Source organism: Triturus cristatus, chromosome 7, assembly GCF_964204655.1.
Source record: "Triturus cristatus chromosome 7, aTriCri1.1, whole genome shotgun sequence".
Classification (NCBI taxonomy): domain Eukaryota; kingdom Metazoa; phylum Chordata; class Amphibia; order Caudata; family Salamandridae; genus Triturus; species Triturus cristatus.
This window is the reverse complement of record NC_140590.1, coordinates 1,103,438,356-1,103,456,131: the sequence shown is the minus strand read 5'-3', so window position 1 is coordinate 1,103,456,131 and position 17,776 is coordinate 1,103,438,356.

The window sequence follows — 17,776 nt, the reverse complement described above, 5'->3', positions numbered from 1 at the left end:
AGTGAGAGATCGTTTAGGTAACCATGTTGTTTCTGCTTACATTTCACATGCTTTGCATTCCCTATGAGTGGTTGCTTTTTTTTTTTTTTAGGCAGCGTATTACTCTTATCAAGTACATAATTTGAATTGAGCCACATCCAAGTGTTTATAGCGGGCACAATTAGGTTATAGCTGAAGGCAGTGTGAGTTTCCCTCAGTGGGCAAGTATGGCATTCAGTGGGGATGTGGTACTATGGCCAGAGCTGTCGAATTTGGAACTGGGGAACCGGGTTCAGCATTCATGACCAGTCCACCACACCACTGTACTGAGGGAGCACATTCCCATGCTAGACCGTAGAAGGCCCCACTAGACCTTAGAAGGCTTGATGTCTTAGCACAAGCAGGTGTACTGTAGTGGTGTCAATTGTGGGTTATCCTTGAAGGCCTGTCCACCACAATCCATACTGAAGTTCATCTCCAGTGTTGCGGGCAGGCCTACGAAGCAGCACACCCTAGGGCAACAGTGATCCAGTCGCTGTGACTGTCACTGAGGTCACATGAACCTTGAGCAGGTTAGGGCGATGCGAACGGTGTGACCTCACTGGGTACCTATTTCGGGTGGGTGTTTGCATTGTGATGAGGGGATTACCAGGTAATTATTCACGCAGCTCTCTGATGGATGTCACATGAGGTAAAATACTGCAATAAATGGCAGACAGTCTGAAAACAAGAGCAAACGTTATGTTACATGAGGCAATGGTGGTAATTGTGCATGTATCAAAAGCAAACAAAATACAAGAGGTAGCAAACAATACGTTACAAGAGGAAACGTGACATGTGTGCAAGTTACAAAGTACAAGTAGAGGTATAAAAGTGCAATAAATGGCAGACACGCAAAACACAGGAACACACTGGGAAGGCACTTCTACGGGCTTGGAGAACAGAATTTCCTATAATGTAAAGACTTTCTTCAGACAATAGAGAGGGTGTGAATTAAGTTTGGAAGTGTCTTTGCAGGAGGAGAACTTTGAGGTCAGTTTTGAAGGACTGGGAAGAGGGAGGGGGTGGTCCTGAGCTGAGGCTCAGTTCCAGATTCTCGCTGCGTTGCTTGTAAAGGATTGGGCCATCGATCTTTCCTTCTTGAAAGTGGGAGGTTCTAGTTATACATTTTGCGCAGTACGTGATGGTCTAGAGCATTATATGCATATGTGACAATAACGTTTTTTTCTCCTTTTTATTCTAGTCTAAAGCTTTTCGACAGTGGTTGTTCTGCAGTTTTGTGTAGTTGCATTGTTTTGGTAAGAATTTTTTTTTTGTTGTGTTTACTCCAAATGAGTAATATTATAATGTCTGAATGAATTTTTTTGTAAGTGATGTCATAATGGCCGCATATTTAGTTAGTGGTTTGAGCATGAAATTCATTGCGATGTGTTTTGCATAGTCTTATGTGTAATTGCTTTTCTCTTTCTTTTTTAGTGGGATATTGTTGATCCATACTGTGTCTGTACAGATTAGGTGGTGGTGAGTAGTTTAGCTGCCTCTGGCAAGTGAGTGGTATTGTTTTGGAGTATATATGAGTTCTTGATAAAGGTGCTTTTTGTTTATTACTTATTTTACAAAGTGTTTGTTGTTGTTGACTTGTTTGACAAGTTACCTTTATTAGTAAGCAATATGGCTAGCCATAGAATGACTGCTCAACAGGTGGTCGGTATGCTTCTTGAATCTTCCTCTGAGCATGATTATGAGACTGACAGTGCGTCTGAGGGAGAGGAGGGAGGGGAAGATTCTGGCAGTGAGTTTTCACTCAACATGGAATCATCGGATGATGAAGTTACACTCAGTGCAGATGAAGGTACTCTTGGTGTGGATGAAGCAACTCTCAGTGCGGATGAAGTGCCTGTCTTAGAGGAGGAAACTGCTGTGCCGATGGTGCAAGAGGCATCTGGATTGCAGTCTGAGGCTGCTAGGCTTCCTACTGGAAGTGCTGGACTTTGGGTTGATCCAAACATGGTGCAGTCGGTGTTGCCTGCCTTTAGCGGTGATGCAGGGTGTACAGTGGATTGTGAAAACTTTTTGCCTATACAGTTTTTTCAGTTGTTTATGGATGATGTATTTTTGGGTGAGATTGTTGAGCAGACAAATTTGTATGCTGAACAGTTTTTGAGGGACAACAGCGACAAACTTAGGCCCCAGTCTAGAGCTACCCGGTGGACTCCCACTTATCTGGAAGAGATTAAGAAGTTTTTGGGTTTGACTTTATTGATGGGTGTGGTAAGGAAGCCAACCTTGGCTTCATATTGGTCTACTAGCCCCTTGATGGCAACTGCCAAATTTCCTGCAGTTATGACTCGTAATTGGTATTTACTTTTGCTACGTATGTTGCATTTTGTTGATAATTCTATGGCGTTGCCACGAGATCACCCTGACTGTGACTGTCTTTTTAAGATTCAGCCCGTTCTTGATCACTTTGTAGATCGATTTTCTGAGATCTATACTCCAGGGAAAGAAATATCTATTGATGAGTCTTTGGTCTTGTTCAAGGGCCGTTTGGTTTTTAGGCAGTACATCCCTAGCAAGAGGGCACGCTATGGAATTAAGCTGTATATGTTGTCTGAGAGTAGGACAGGATATGTTTTTAATTTTCGTGTGTACACTGGTAGAGCTCCTACTATTGACCCCCCAGGTTGTCCGTCCAATTTTGGAGTTTCAGAGAAAATTGTGTGGGATCTTGCTAGAAGACTGTTTAACAGAGGCCACCATTTGTACCTTGATAACTTCTATACTGCTGTGCAATTATTTAAGGAATTGTATGAAGTGGACACTTCTGCATGTGGCACAATCCGCTCTAACCGTAAAGGTTATCCGAAAGAGCTTGTTTGCAAAAAACTGCAGAGGGGGCAGTGCAGTTCCTTGCGTAGTGATGAACTACTAGCTGTAAAATTTGTGGACAGGAGGAATGTGTACATGCTGACTACCATCCATGATGAGAGTACTTCACCTGTGGCTGTTTGGGGTCAGGTTGCTGAAGTGCGCAAACCTGTGTGCATTCTAGACTACAATAAGCACATGGGTGGTGTTGACAGAGTAGATCAGAGGTTGGAACCTTACTCTGCTATTCGGAAGGCTTATGTTTGGTATAAGAAGTTGGCCATCCATTTCTTCGAATTAGCAAATTTCAATGCTTTTATTGTGTTCAAGGAGTGTTCTCCTGCGTCAAACTTGACATTTCTTCAGTTTCAGCACTCTGTGATAGCTAGCCTTGTTGTTGTGGAACATGCAAGTGTTCCTAGATTTGGGGTGGTGGAGGATGTGGTTCGATTGAAAGATCGCCACTTTCCTGATTTCATCCCTCCTACACCGGCAACAGATTTTCCCACTTGGAGATGCAGAGTCTGTTGGCGAAGAGGTACGCGGAAGGAGATTTGTATGTACTGCTCCAGCTGTCCTTCTAAACCTGGGCTGTGTGTCCCTGCTTGTTTTAGAGCGTACCACACGCAAAAGAAGTTTTGGGAGCATTCATTAGTGGTAAAGTGAACTGCCTGGTCTGTATTCTTTGAAAAATTTGATTCTGTTTCAAGGTTGGCGTTAGTGCAATGTATTTAGTTTCTGATTTTGTGTTTGTAGATTTGTATTGATTTGTGATTTGTTTGTGTTTTTATTTTTGTCTAAAAAAAATCCTAAATGTGTTGGCGGTGTGTGTGGACTGGCACTTGGTTGGTGGTGTGTGTGGAATGGTGCTTGGCTGGCGGTGTGTGAGTAGTGACTTGCTGCTGGTCACCACACTACGTTTTGGGCCCTTGCCTGTCGCGGGTACTTGGGCCTCCCACACAAGTGAGGCAGCATTTTTACCGGGAGACCCAGGGGAATGCTGGGAGATGGGAAATTTGAGTGAGCCCAGTGATGCCACAACTTTCCCACACAAAAATGTGTGAAAAAAGTGATTTTTTCAGCTAAAATTGAGGTTTGCAGGGGATTCTGGGTAAGGAAACGTTGGGGGATCCACACAAGCCATACCTCCTTGGAAGCCCCCAGGTGTATAGTTTTCAGAAATGTATGGGTTTGTTAGGTTTCCCTAGATGGCCGCCGAGCACCGGGCCAAAAACCCAGGTGACCCCCCTTGCAAAACCAGGTGGTTTTGAGATAGGCAATTTTGATGTCACCACACTACGTTTTGGGCCCTTGCCTGTAGTGGGTACTTGGGCCTCCCACACAAGTGAGGCACCATTTTTACCGGGAGACCCAGGGGAACGCTGGGAGGTGGGAAATTTGAGTGAGCCCGGTGATGCCACAACTTTCCCACTCAAAAATGTGTGAAAAATGTGATTTTTTCAGCTAAAATTGAGGTTTGCAGGGGATTCTGGGTAAGGAAACGTTGGGGGATCCATGCAAGCCATACCTCCCTGGAAGCCCCCGGGTATCTAGTTTTTAGAAATATATGGGTTTGGTAGGTTTCCCTACATGGCCGCCGGGCACCGGGCCAAAAACCCAGGTGACCCCCCTTGCAAAACCAGGTGGTTTTGAGATAGGCAATTTTGATGTCACCACACTACGTTTTGGGCCCTTGCCTGTAGTGGGTACTTGGGCCTCCCACACAAGTGAGGCACCATTTTTACCGGGAGACCCAGGGGAACGCTGCGAGGTGGGAAATTTGAGTGAGCCCGGTGATGCCACAACTTTCCAACACAAAATGTGTGAAAAAAGTGATTTTCTCAGATAAAATTGAGGTTTGCAGGAGATTCCTGGGTAAGGAAACGTTTGGGGATCCACGCAAGCCATACCTCCCTGGAAGCCCCCGGGTGTCTAGTTTTCAGAAATGTATGGGTGTGGTAGGTTTCCCTAGATGGCCGTCGAGCACCGGGCCAACAAGCCAGGTGACCCCCCTTGCAAAACCAGATGGTTTTGAGATAGGCTATTTTGATGTCACCACACTATGTTTTGGGCCCTTGCCTGTTGCGGGTACTTGGGCCTCACACACAAGTGAGGCACCATTTTTACCGGGAGACCCAGGGGAATGCTGGGAGGTGGGAAATTTGAGTGAGCCCGGTGATGCCACATCTTTCCCACACAAAAATGTGTCAAAAAAGTGGTTTTTTCAGCTAAAATTGAGGTTTGCAGGGGATTCTGGGTAAGGAAACATTGGGGGATCCACGCAAGCCATACCTCCCTGGAAGCCCCCAGGTGTCTAGTTTTCAGAAATGTATGGGTTTGTTAGGTTTCCCTAGATGGCCGCCGAGCACCGGGCCAAAAACCCAGGTGACCCCCCTTGCAAAACCAGGTGGTTTTGAGATAGGCAATTTTGATGTCACCACACTACGTTTTGGGCCCTTGCCTGTCGCGGGTACTTGGGCCTCCCATACAAGTGAGGCACCATTTTTACCGGGAGGCCCAGGGGAACGCTGGGAGGTGGGAAATTTGAGTGAGCCCGGTGATGCCACAACTTTCCCACACAAAAATGTGTGAAAAAAGTGTTTTTTTCAGCTAAAATTGAGGTTTGCAGGGGATTCTGGGTAAGGAAACATTGGGGGATCCACGCAAGCCATACCTCCCTGGAAGCCCCCGGGTGTCTAGTTTTCATAAATGTATGGGTTTGGTAGGTTTCCCTAGATGGCCGCCGAGCACCGGGCCAAAAACCTAGGTGACCACCCTTGCAAAACCAGGTGGTTTTGAGATAGGCAATTTTGATGTCACCACACTAAGTTTTGGGCCCTTGCCTGTCGCGGGTACTTGGGACTCCCACACAAGTGAGGCACCATTTTTACCGGGAGACCCAGGGGAACGCTCGGAGGTGGGACATTTGAGTGAGCCCGGTGATGCCACAACTTTCCCACACAAAAATGTGTGATTAAAGTGATGTTTTCAGCTAAAATTGAGGTTTGCAGGGGATTCTGGGTAAGGAAACGTTGGGGGATCCACGCAAGCCATACCTCCCTGGAAGCCCCCGGGTGTCTAGTTTTCAGAAATGTATGGGTTTGGTAGGTTTCCCTACATGGCCGCCGAGCACCGGGCCAAAAACCCAGGTGACCCCCCTTGCAAAACCGGGTGGTTTTGAGATAGGCAATTTTGATGTCACCACTCTACGTTTTGGGCCCTTGCCTGTAGCGGGTACTTGGGCCTCCCACACAAGTGAGGCACCATTTTTACCGGGAGACCCAGGGAAATGCTGGGGGGTGGGAAATTTGAGTGAGCCCGGTGATGCCACAACTTTCCCACACAAAAATGTGTGAAAAAAGTGATTTTTTCAGATAAAATTGAGGTTTGCAGGGGATTCTGGGTAAGGAAACGTTGGGGGATCCACACAAGCCATACCTGCCTGGAAGCCCCTGTGTGTCTAGTTTTCAGAAATGTATGGGTTTGGTAGGTTTCCCTAGATGGCCGCCGTGCACCGGGCCAAAAACCCAAGTGACCCCCCTTGCAAAACCAGATGGTTTTGAGATAGGCAATTTTGATGTTACCTCACTACGTTTTGCGCCGTTTCCTGTTGCGGGCACTAGGCCAACACACACAAGTGAGGTACCATTTTTCTTGTAAGACTTTGGGGAACGCGGGGTGAGTGTTAATTTGTGGATCCACACAGATTCCGGAACTTTTCACCGCAGAAATGTGGGGAAAATGTGTTTTTTTTGACAACTTTTTAGGTTTGCAAGGGATTCTGGTTAACAGACCCTGGGGCGAGGCAGTCAAGTCCCCCCATCCTGGATTCCCCTGGGTGTCTAGTTTTCAAAAATGTATAGGTTTGCTAGGTTTCCCAGGGTGCCCGCAGAGCTAGGATTCAAAAACTACAGCTAGTCATTTTGCCAAAAAAGGGTCATTTTTCACTGCGAAATTGAGGTGTGACCACGTTGCGTTTTGCGCCGTTTCCAGTCGCGGGCACTAGGCCGACCCCAACAAGTGAGGTACTGTTTTTCTCGTAAGACTTTGGGGAACGCGGGGTGGGTGGAAATTTGTGGATCCACGCAGATTCCGGAACTTTCCACGACAGAAATGTGGGGAAAATTTGTTTTTTTTGACAATTTTTTAGGTTTGCAAGGGATTCTGGGTAACAGACCCTGGTGGGAGGCAGTCAAGTCACCCCATCATGGATTCCCGTGTGTGTCTAGTTTTCAAAAATGTATAGGTTTGCTAGGTTTCCCAAGGTGCCCGCAGAGCTAGGGTTTAAAAACTACAGCTAGTCATTTTGCCAAAAAAGGGTCATTTTTCACTGCGAAATTGAGGTGTGACCACGTTGCGTTTTGCGCCGTTTCCTGTCGCGGGCACTAGGCCGACCCACACAAGTGAGGTACCGTTTTTCTCATAAGACTTTGGGGAACGCGGGGTGGGTGGAAATTTGTGGATCCACGTAGATTCCAGAACTTTCCATGACAGAAATGTGGGGAAAATGTGGGGTTTTTTTGACAATTTTTTAGGTTTGCAAGAGATTCTGGGTAACAGACCCTGGTTGGAGGCAGTCAAGTCACCCCATCCTGGATTCCCCTGGGTGTCTAGTTTTCAAAAATGTATAGGTTTGCTAGGTTTACCAAGGTGCCCGCAGAACTAGGGTTACAAAACTACAGCTAGTCATTTTGCCAAAAAAGGGTCATTTTTCACTGCGAAATTGAGGTGTGACCACGTTGCGTTTTGCGCCGTTTCCTGTCGCGGGCACTAGGCCGACCCACACAAGTGAGGTACCATTTTTCTCGTAAGACTTTGGGGAACGCGGGGTGGGTGGAAATTTGTGAATCCACGCCGATTCCAGAACTTTCCACGACAGAAATGTGGGGATAATGTGGTTTTTTTGACAATTTTTTAGGTTTGCAAGGGATTCTGCGTAACAGACCCTGGTTGGAGGCAGTCAAGTCACCCCATCCTGGATTCCCCTGGGTATCTAGTTTTCAAAAATCTATAGGTTTGCTAGGTTTCCCAAGGTGCCCGCAGAGCTAGGGTTAAAAAACTACAGCTAGTCATTTTGCCAAAAAAGGGTCATTTTTCGCTGCGAAATTGAGGTGTGACCACGTTGCGTTTTGCGCCGTTTCCAGTCGCCGGCACTAGGCCGACCCACACAAGTGATGTACAATTTTTCTTGAAAGACTTTAGGGAACGCGGGGTGGGTGGAAATTTGTGGATCCACGCAGATTCCGGAACTTTCCACGACAGAAATGTGGGGAAAATGTGTTTTTTTTGACAATTTTTTAGGTTTGCAAGGGATTCTGGGTAACAGACACTGGTGGGAAGCAGTCAAGTCACCCCATCCTGGATTCCCCTGGGTGTCTAGTTTTAAAAAATGTATAGGTTTGCTAGGTTTCCCAAGGTGCCCGCAGAGCTAGGGTTAAAAAACTACAGCTAGTCATTTTGCCAAAAAAGGGTCATTTTTCACTGCGAAATTGAGGTGTGACCACGTTGTGTTTTGCGCCGTTTCCTGTCACGGGCACTAGGCTGACCCACACAAGTGAGGTACCATTTTTCTCGTAAGACTTTGGGGAACGCGGAGTGGGTGGAAATTTGTGGATCCACGCAGATTCCAGAACTTTCCACGACAGAAATGTGGGGAAAATGTGTTTTATTTGACAATTTTTTAGGTTTGCAAGGGATTCTGGGTAACAGACCCTGGTGGGAGGCAGTCAAGTCACCCCATCCTGGATTCCCCTGGGTGTCTAGTTTTAAAAAATGTATAGGTTTGCTAGGTTTCCCAAGGTGTCCGCAGAGCTAGGGTTCAAAAACTATAGCTAGTTATTTTGCCGAAAAAAGGGTCATTTTTCACTGCGAAATTGAGGTGTGACCACATTGCGTTTTGCGCCGTTTCCAGTCAGGGGCACTAGGCCGACCCACACAAGTGAGGTACCATTTTTCTCGTAAGACTTTGGGGAACGCGGGGTGGGTTGGAATTTGTGGATCCACGCAGATTCCGGAACTTTCCACGACAGAAATGTGGGGAAAATGTGTTTTTTTTGACAATTTTTTAGGTTTGCAAGGGATTCTGGGTAACAGACCCTGGTGGGAGGCAGTCAAGTCACCCCATCCTGAATTTCCCTGGTTGTCTAGTTTTAAAAAATGTATAGGTCTGGTCTGGCTCCCCTCCTTCCTGATGGACCGCACCCAGGCTGTCCGCCTGGGTGACTTCACAGCGGACGTCCGGAAAGTTCAGTGCGGGGTTCCCCAAGGCTCTTCCCTTTCCCCCCTTTTGTTCAATCTGTATGTCGCCCCTCTTATCTTTTCCCTCCAAAAGATGGAGGTCGCCGTATTCAATTATGCGGATGACCTCCAGCTTGTTTTCAATCTATCCTCTTCCCCCTCTTCTGTTCTAAACTTTCAATCTGTCATGCTCCATATCAGGGACTGGATGAACCACAATCACCTCAAACTCAATCCCGACAAGACCGAGCTGGTATTGACGGGTGGTTCATCCAGCCCTTGTCTCCTCTTTTCTGGCCCCCCTCCCTTGGCCCCTCTCCTGTACCCTCTTCCTCTGTCAAAACACTAGGCATAAAAATCAATTCTCAACTCACCCTTCACTCCCAGGTTAGCTCTGTGGTATCTTCTTCTTTCCTTTCACTGCGCACTATACGCAGGGTGTCCCGTTTCTTCACTTTCCCCGCCCTTAAGCTCATCATCCTGGCCATGGTGGTGTGCCGCCTGGATTACGGCAACGCCATATATGCCGGCATCCCCGCATATAGCCTGCGACGCCTACAGCAGATACAAAACCAGGCGGCCCGCCTGGCCTTCAAACTCCCTAAATTTCACCACTCTACCACTCTTCTGAAATCTTTACATTGGCTCCCAGTGCGAGCTAGGGTCCAATTCTAGCTCGCTTCCATCACCTTCTTGGCCCGACTTGGCCTGACACCGGCGTTCATCTCTTCCGAGATCATTCCATACGTTCCCACCAGGGAACTACGCTCGTCCTCCCAGTCCCTCCTCTCCATCCCACGCTACCGGAGAAAGAAGTGGGGAGGTTCAAAATTTGCCACCCTTGCCCCGACCCTCTGGAACTCCTTTCCCCTTGAACTTCGCTCTATCACCCTGTACCCGCGATTCCGTAAACACCTCAAGACCTTCCTGTTCATGAAGTCCTTTGAATAATACGCCAGCAGCTTCCCCAGTCTTCTAGCCCAGGACCTTGTTAACTATAGCGCCAAGAAACCGCTGGTAGACGTGCGCTCTACAAGTAATTTTAAACTCAAACTCAAACTCAGGTTTGCTAGGTTACCCAAGGTGCCCGCAGAGCCAGGGTTCAAAAACTACAGCTAGTCATTTTGCCAAAAAAGGGTAATTTTTCACTGCGAAATTGAGGTGTGACCACGTTGTGTTTTGCGCCATTTGCTGTCGCGGGCACTAGGCTGACTCACACAAGTGAGGTACCATTTTTCTCATAAGACTTTGGGGAATGCGGGGTGGGTGGAAATTTGTGGATCCACGCAGATTCCGGAACTTTCCACGACAGAAATGTGGGAAAATGTGGTTTTTTTGACAATTTTTTAGGATTGCAAGGGACTCTGGGTAACAGACCCTGGTGGGAGGCAGTCAAGTCACCCCATCCTGGATTCCCCTGGGTGTCTAGTTTTCAAAAATGTATAGGTTTTCTAGGTTTCCCTAGGTGCCCGCAGAGCTAGGGTTCAAAAACTAGAGCTAGGCACTTTGCAAAAAAAGGGTACATTTTCACTGCGATATTGAGTTGTGAGCACGTTGCGTTTTGTGCCGTTTCCTGTCGTGGGCACTATGCCTACCCACACAAGTGAGGTACCTTTTTATCGGGAGACTTAGGGTAATTCAGATTTGTAAAGGAACTGTTATTATCTATTGACTTTTGATGCATTTCTGCCTTCCAAATGAAAGATATTGTGTAAAAAAGAAGTCATTCTAAAAAATGACTGATAATTCTCATGCTAGTATGAGTATTCCCAATTTCAGAAATGTGCAAATATCTACTGTTTCTAAACTCTATATTTTGTTCCCATTTCATAAATACATAGGTGTCTTTCATACCAATTTTTCCATGTACACATTTTTACAGAATAATTACTATATACCCGGTACATAATAAAAAACCATTGCAAGTTGCTGCTCAGTTTTTGGCTCTGGGTTTGTTGGGTTCTTGGTGAACCTACAAGTCCTATATATCCCCACAACCAGTAATGTCCAACGGATGCAACGGTATATTGCTTTCAAAGAGCTGTCATAATTAGAAGAAGTTACAGGTGAAAACGTTGACACAAAAGGCTTTTTTTTCAACTAATTTTCAATTTATCATATATTTAACTGTTTGTTTCTATAAAAAAACCTTCATGGATCTACACAAATGACCCCTTGATGAATTCAGAATCTTGTCTTCTTCTCGAATATGTATAGCTTTCCAGGATCCATTATTGCTTTTGTACCCATTTCTGCCATTAACTGGAAAGAGGCCAAAAGCACAAAAAATAGCAAAAATTGGGTATGTCCCAGAAAAATGCCAAAACTGTGTAAAAAATGTTGGGTTTCTGACCAAAGTCTGGTATCCCCGAAAAGCTGGGAAAATGGTGATTTCAACCCCACAAACCCTTTTTTGATAACATTTACAGCGAAAAACCCAGATGCTTTCATTTGCAGCCTGTTTATCCCATTTTTCCAAAAAAAGCAACATTTTGCTGTATTTTGGCTAATTTCTGTGACCCCTCTAGGAGAATCCACAAACCCTGAGTACCTTTATAATCCCCATGATGTCGGAAGAAAAGGACGCAAATTTGGCGTGGATACCTTATGTGGTCAAAAAGTTACAGGAGCCTAAGCACGCACTACCCCAAATAGCCAAAAAAAGGCTTGGCACAGGAGGGGGAAAAGGCCTGGCAGCGAAGGGGTTAACAACATTGTATGTAAAGTATACATTTATAATTTAATCCCCTAACAAAAATAAACTATGTAAAAAGTCCAACAACACCTGACCCACCCCTCTCCCTAAACCCAACCAATGTCCGGAAGGAAAAAGTCCAACAAATTAAATGTCCAATTGTCCAAATAAAGTGAACCCTAACGCCCGATTCCCACCCACCAAAGGAACAAATAAAAAAGAGGCAATTCACAGGGTCTGTTTATCGGTGGGCTTGCCTCTCCTGGAGGACACAAACTTGCTCCTCTAGATGGGCCACGCAGCGCTTCAATGCACGGCAATTGCATCCACAGGGGGGCAGCAGTGCTATTAAAAGAGGGGCAGCGGCGGACAGCTGCTAGACGGTGGTGCCATAACACTGGAGGGGGTGACTAGGGCCCGGGGCATTGGAGGAGGCTGCAGCTGCTGCTGCCTCCTCCTCTTCCTCCACCAGAACCACAAGCCGCCGGTATTCCGTTTGTATGGCCTCCAACTACCGGCGCCGGGCCTTGGCTGCCAACTCCTTCCTGTCCGGTTTCCCATTGGAAGGAGTAGCTATATCAAGAAGAAAAAACAAGACTATTGTAAAATATACTCTTAGCAAAGCAGTAAGACAAATTAATTTTACACATAATGGCACGATAGCACTAGCCAGCACAGTACATAACATTTATTATATGTATCTATCCTCCCACTTACTCAGCCTCTAACATTTGTGGGAGTTTCAGGCATTCAACCACCCATGCATCTGATTCCTATCAGCCACCTATGCATGCATGCATCCCACGTATCCTTCTCTGCCAGCCATAAATATTAAATCTTGCCCGTCCTTCTTCTTTCCACCCTTCTTTCGCTTTTCGTTCAACCCATCCATCAAAGTCATCTGATCTGACTTTTAGTCTTCTCCATAAAACTTTCACAGCTGAGTTGAAGTCAGATAGAAGAGGCCATTGGTTACTCAACTCTCCCGCCGCTAATGCTTTTGCTAATGCTAAGTGAAGGGTGTCTTCTTCAACCGTTCACAACAACAACATCTTACTTACTAAGTCTCAAAAGTACAGTGCACAGTACACCCTTGCAGCGAGTGTAATGTCAATAAGTAAGGATTAAGAATATAACTCAACACCGCCCCCCACTGCTGCTGGCTCACCCCCTGCAGCTCCTCCTTCAACTGCCGCATCTTTTCCTCCCTCAGCAGCCGCGTCGCCTTTGCTGCTGGCCCCGGCAGTGGTGGTCAGTAGGACGCCTAGAAAAACATTACACATTTTTTAGATGCCATATACACCCCCCCTATTTTTCACTAGCAAGATCGAAAACAAATTAATACATACATATACAACATACATCACTAGTACAAATCAGGTAGTCGAGTAGACACTAGTAGTGTTATATGGTCCCTAGGGTCATTCTAGTATTTGCTTAGTTAGCCTCAGCCATGCAACCATTTTAGCTTAGTGTCTTTTATTTTTCTGCATATTACCTCGCAGCTTGTTGTGTAAGACGCCTTTGAGCCCACATGAGCTCATACTGCTACTGTCTGAGCGCTGAGTACAAGGTTGAAAAACAAGCCTCTTTGTTATGTTCTGGTGTTAGTCCAAACTGCTTATCCATAAAAATGCTACACTTTTTGGCACGACTGAGAAATCCTTGCAATATACTAACGTGCAACATTTTTGTCATAACAGACGGAAGATTCCCTTCTACAAACCAGAGCTTTGCAGAGCTTATGATGTAACCAGTACTAGGTTTTTCTAAGGTGAGGGGTCCCCAGATTTCGCTCAGAGATCTTCATTTATAATTTTATATAAACTATATTCCTACCTAGGGGAGGGTGGTTCTTCCACCACTGTTCAATTGTCATGGTTTCACATTTTGTCTTCTATGGACTTGTAGTTGTTGTAAGTCTAGCTAAGTTTAACAATGTTTATTGTTTTAATCTTATGCATTTTGCTGTTGATGCTGCAATATAGAACAACGTACAGAGCCTGTCAGTTGAAAATAAGCCTTTTTAACTTACATAGACTCGTTGGTATTTGGTGTGGACTTACACGAGTGAGTGAGGAAAACGGTGTGCATTGCTTCTGTGACTGAGAGGTCGGGAGTGTTATGTTCTAGGTTGTCTACTCATTGGGTATCTTGGGGGGGTTCGGAGAGCTAATAATAATGAGACACTATAACTAGTCGGAAAGGTGGGTTCTGATTGATGTTTGAGGACGGTCCTGTCTAACCTCCCATCACCAACGTCCTATTTTTCTGTGCAAAGTTCTGTATGTGCAAAATCCCTACAACAGTAGTAGTATGTCCTATCCTATCAAAAATAGTCAAATCTGGTTGGGCATTTTATTGGTGGGAACTGTCAAAAAGCCTCAAGATTAAGAAGACTAGAAGTAGTAGAAGAGGACAACCCAAAGGACTGGACTCAATGGCTAGAGCTATTGGTGAATTTGAGTTTTTTTTAAAACCTTACAAATAAAGAGTGGCCAACTGGGCAAGCTTAACTACAGACAGACTAATTGTAGTAGTACAGAGAGTCATATCAGAGGCAGTTGGAGGCAGGGATAACAAGAATTTAGAAACAGATAGTCTAGATCGAAGAAGAATTGGTAACAAATAGCATTAGGAAACGGAAACAATAGTTCGGAAAAAATAAGGTGCATTAAAATTTAGGGAATAATAATTATTAATATTAACAACAGGAAGACTTACTGGGGCCAGCAGCAGAGCACTCGATAGAGGAGCGGTCCTGGTCCTGTCCCTGGTGTTCTCCAGCTGCTCTCGTCGACTTTGACCCCGTCTTTTTGCCCCTGGATGCTGATCATGAAAGATATAAGAAAGAAAGAGACAAGCATTGATGATTGGTGTGAAATAATAAAATATTTTTTAAAACGGTCAAAAAAACATTTATGGAAAAAACAATTGCATTAAAATTGACTGATCTAATCTGGTCGGCTAGTAGTATCGGGGGATTCGCGGACCGACTAGTTATTATTTATCAACACTAATCCAGTGTTCCATTCTGATTCCAGAATACTAACTAAGCCTAACTACCACCTGACCTAGCCCACCTATTCCAGATGGGCCAATTGTTCCCTAAGTCTGCATTTCCATTTATTTTAGTCTTCAAAATGCATAGATGGAGGACACATGCCTAAATTTTTGCATATACCATATTGTTGGTTGGTTGCTGCTGATGTTCTGCTAGTGCTAAGCCTATTACCACTAAGGGTGGGCATAATGTGCGTAAGGGACCTACGTGAAGAGACACGGAGATGGAAACAATCTCCGCACTCTCCACATAGTTCCGTTACGCACATCCCGCCTCCCGCCCGCAGTATTAAATACATAAAAAAATACATTTTTAGAAAACCTTACCTTATCGGCGGCGTCCCCAGGCTTCAAACCCTCTCCAGCGCGTCTTATTCTGAGAACCCGCGCATGCACGGGAGCCTGCGCATGCACATTCTTGCCGAGGAATGCACATGCGCGGGCTCCTGCGCATGCGCAGTTCCCAGAAGAAGACGCGCTGGAGGAGGATGGAAGCCCGGGGACGCCGCCAATAAGGTAAGGTTATTTATTTAAAAAAAATGTTTTAATGTATTTAATACTGCGGGCGGCCAACTTCCGTTAGGCCCCGAGTGTGCGGAGATTTGCTCTGTTTCTCCGCCTATTATCGTGGAAGGCGGAAGGGCAAATCTCCGCACATTCCATGGGCGGAACGGAGTTGTCCACCAACCCTTAATTACCACTCACTAAACAAATTACAAAAGGTTCTACTAAGGACTGACTTAACAGAGGGTGCGTCATGCAGACCACTAAAAAATTACCAACTCATACTAATAAGTAACTAAACCTATCAATCCAAAACTATCACTTAGTGACAGGAGGACAAAATAATGACTAGAGTCTCTCCAGCATGACCTAACTTAAGTTCTCTAAAAGAAACTCTTACATAATCACGCTAAATGAGTGCAAAGTTGCAAACAAGTAAGATTAGTAGCGCTGAGCACCTGTGTCATAACAATCACAGAAGATTTTTAAACGTAATTTACCTGCAATGTATGCAGCAGCATACTTGCTGGTCAGAAAAAAATATATATTCGCAATATATAACACAGAGCAGAAGAACACAAAGTAGTAATATTAAATAGCTACTCACCAAGCCCCAGGCCCTCCACTCCTAGCAGGTCAAGAATATCGGACCACCGGTGCGTCAGCTGGTTATTGGTGCGCCGGGCAGAAGAGCAGGGAAACACTGCTCGGCACACCTTTCCCCACCGCTGCCGATGCTCCCAGAGCCTGTACCCGGACCCAGCCCTGCTGCCTGGTGCCAGGGTTACGGGGAGGTGGCTCTGCACAAAAAAAAACAGTGTGGCCACCTCCGCCTCACCAAATAGGGCCCGTGGCTGCACCTCGTGTTGGCGCCGCCTTCCGCAAGGAAGGCGGTCTCGGCTCTGGCTACGGCTAAGAGCCCTGCGGCCCTTTGCCATGGTTCTGGGTAGGCAAGGGGGCAGGAAAGAAAAGGTAGGAATGAAAAAAGCAAGTAAAAGAAATAAAAAAAACAGGTAAAAGAAAAAGAGTGAAAAAGTAGTTAAAAATACACATAAAGTAGAAAAAAACTCAAAGTATAGAATCAGGAAAATAGAGAGATAGATAATAAATAAAAAAGATTAACAAAAAGTTTCCAGAAACAAAGGATTGAAAAGATAGCGGGAGGACTGAAAAGCAGGCCCAGAACCATAGCAATAGAGTGAAAAATAAGATGGCCGCGCCCACTGCGACCGCATGGGCAAGTTCGCGTGATATTTCCCCCCCGAGCACGTAAAAAACCGTCGCGAACATGTAATACACGTTCTCGAACAGGAAATACTTATCGCGAACGGGCAGGAGCATGCAAAAAGCGACCCGGAACAGGAAATGACCATTGCGAGCAGGCACGAGCATGCAATACGCGACCCGGAACAAGAAATAACAGGCGCGACAAGTGAAAAACAAGATGGCCGCGCCCATTAGCGCCCGCATTGGTAAGTTAGCGATATATTTTCGCGCGAGCACGCGGAGATTTGTTACAATTTCGCAGAGATTTGCCTAATGCGACTACGCAAATTCCGCCCACTCTTAGTATCTGCGGTCACTCCATAATTGTGGATCCTACCTATGAGAATCTCCATGTGTTCCAAGTGCTCCAACAGGGGTTTAAATTTTCCATTTATTATGACACCAACTCTACAGCAAAGAGCATTAAAGAGGGGCAATTCTGCATCTAATATTCCCTCAGTCTGGGAATAAAAAGATGGAGTAGCATTTGTCGTGAAGGGTTGGACCAAAGATTGTGATACGGGTTGTGGCTGTATCCACAAGATTAAGTCACTCTGGGGTGTGCCAGTGCATGGGGGCTGTTTATTTTTTGCGTAAAGGGGCTTTCCCATCAATCTTTTCTATTTCATGGCCACACTCACAGTGGGTACAGAGGCAAAAACAAACAGTGTGAGCCCCAGTGATGGAAAGAGGAGCCTCCTGGCATGTAGCATGCATCATGGGCAGTGACAGCTCCTGGGGCCTGTGGTCCTCTGCCCCCTCTGCACAAATTGGTGTCCTGTGCAGCGGGAGCCCAAGCAATGGAGATGGGCTCTTCCTGAGCACAGCACTCAGCATGGGCAGTGAAAACCATGAGAGCTTCTGGGGCCTGTGGTCCTCCACCCCTTCTATGAACAAATGGGACTCTCATCATCTGTGCACAAATGGGTGTCCCATGCAGCGGGAGCCCCAGTGATGGAAATAGTCACCTCTTGGCACATAGCAGGCAGTGTGTGCTGCGACAGCCATGAGAGCTCCTGGGGCCTGTGGTCCTCTGACCACCTCCATGCACAAATGGCCTACCCGCACAGAAGGAGCCACAGTGATAGAAATAGAAGCCTCCTGATGCATATCAGGCAGCATAGGGAGAGACAGCTGCAAGAGCTTTTGGGGTGTGTGGTCCTC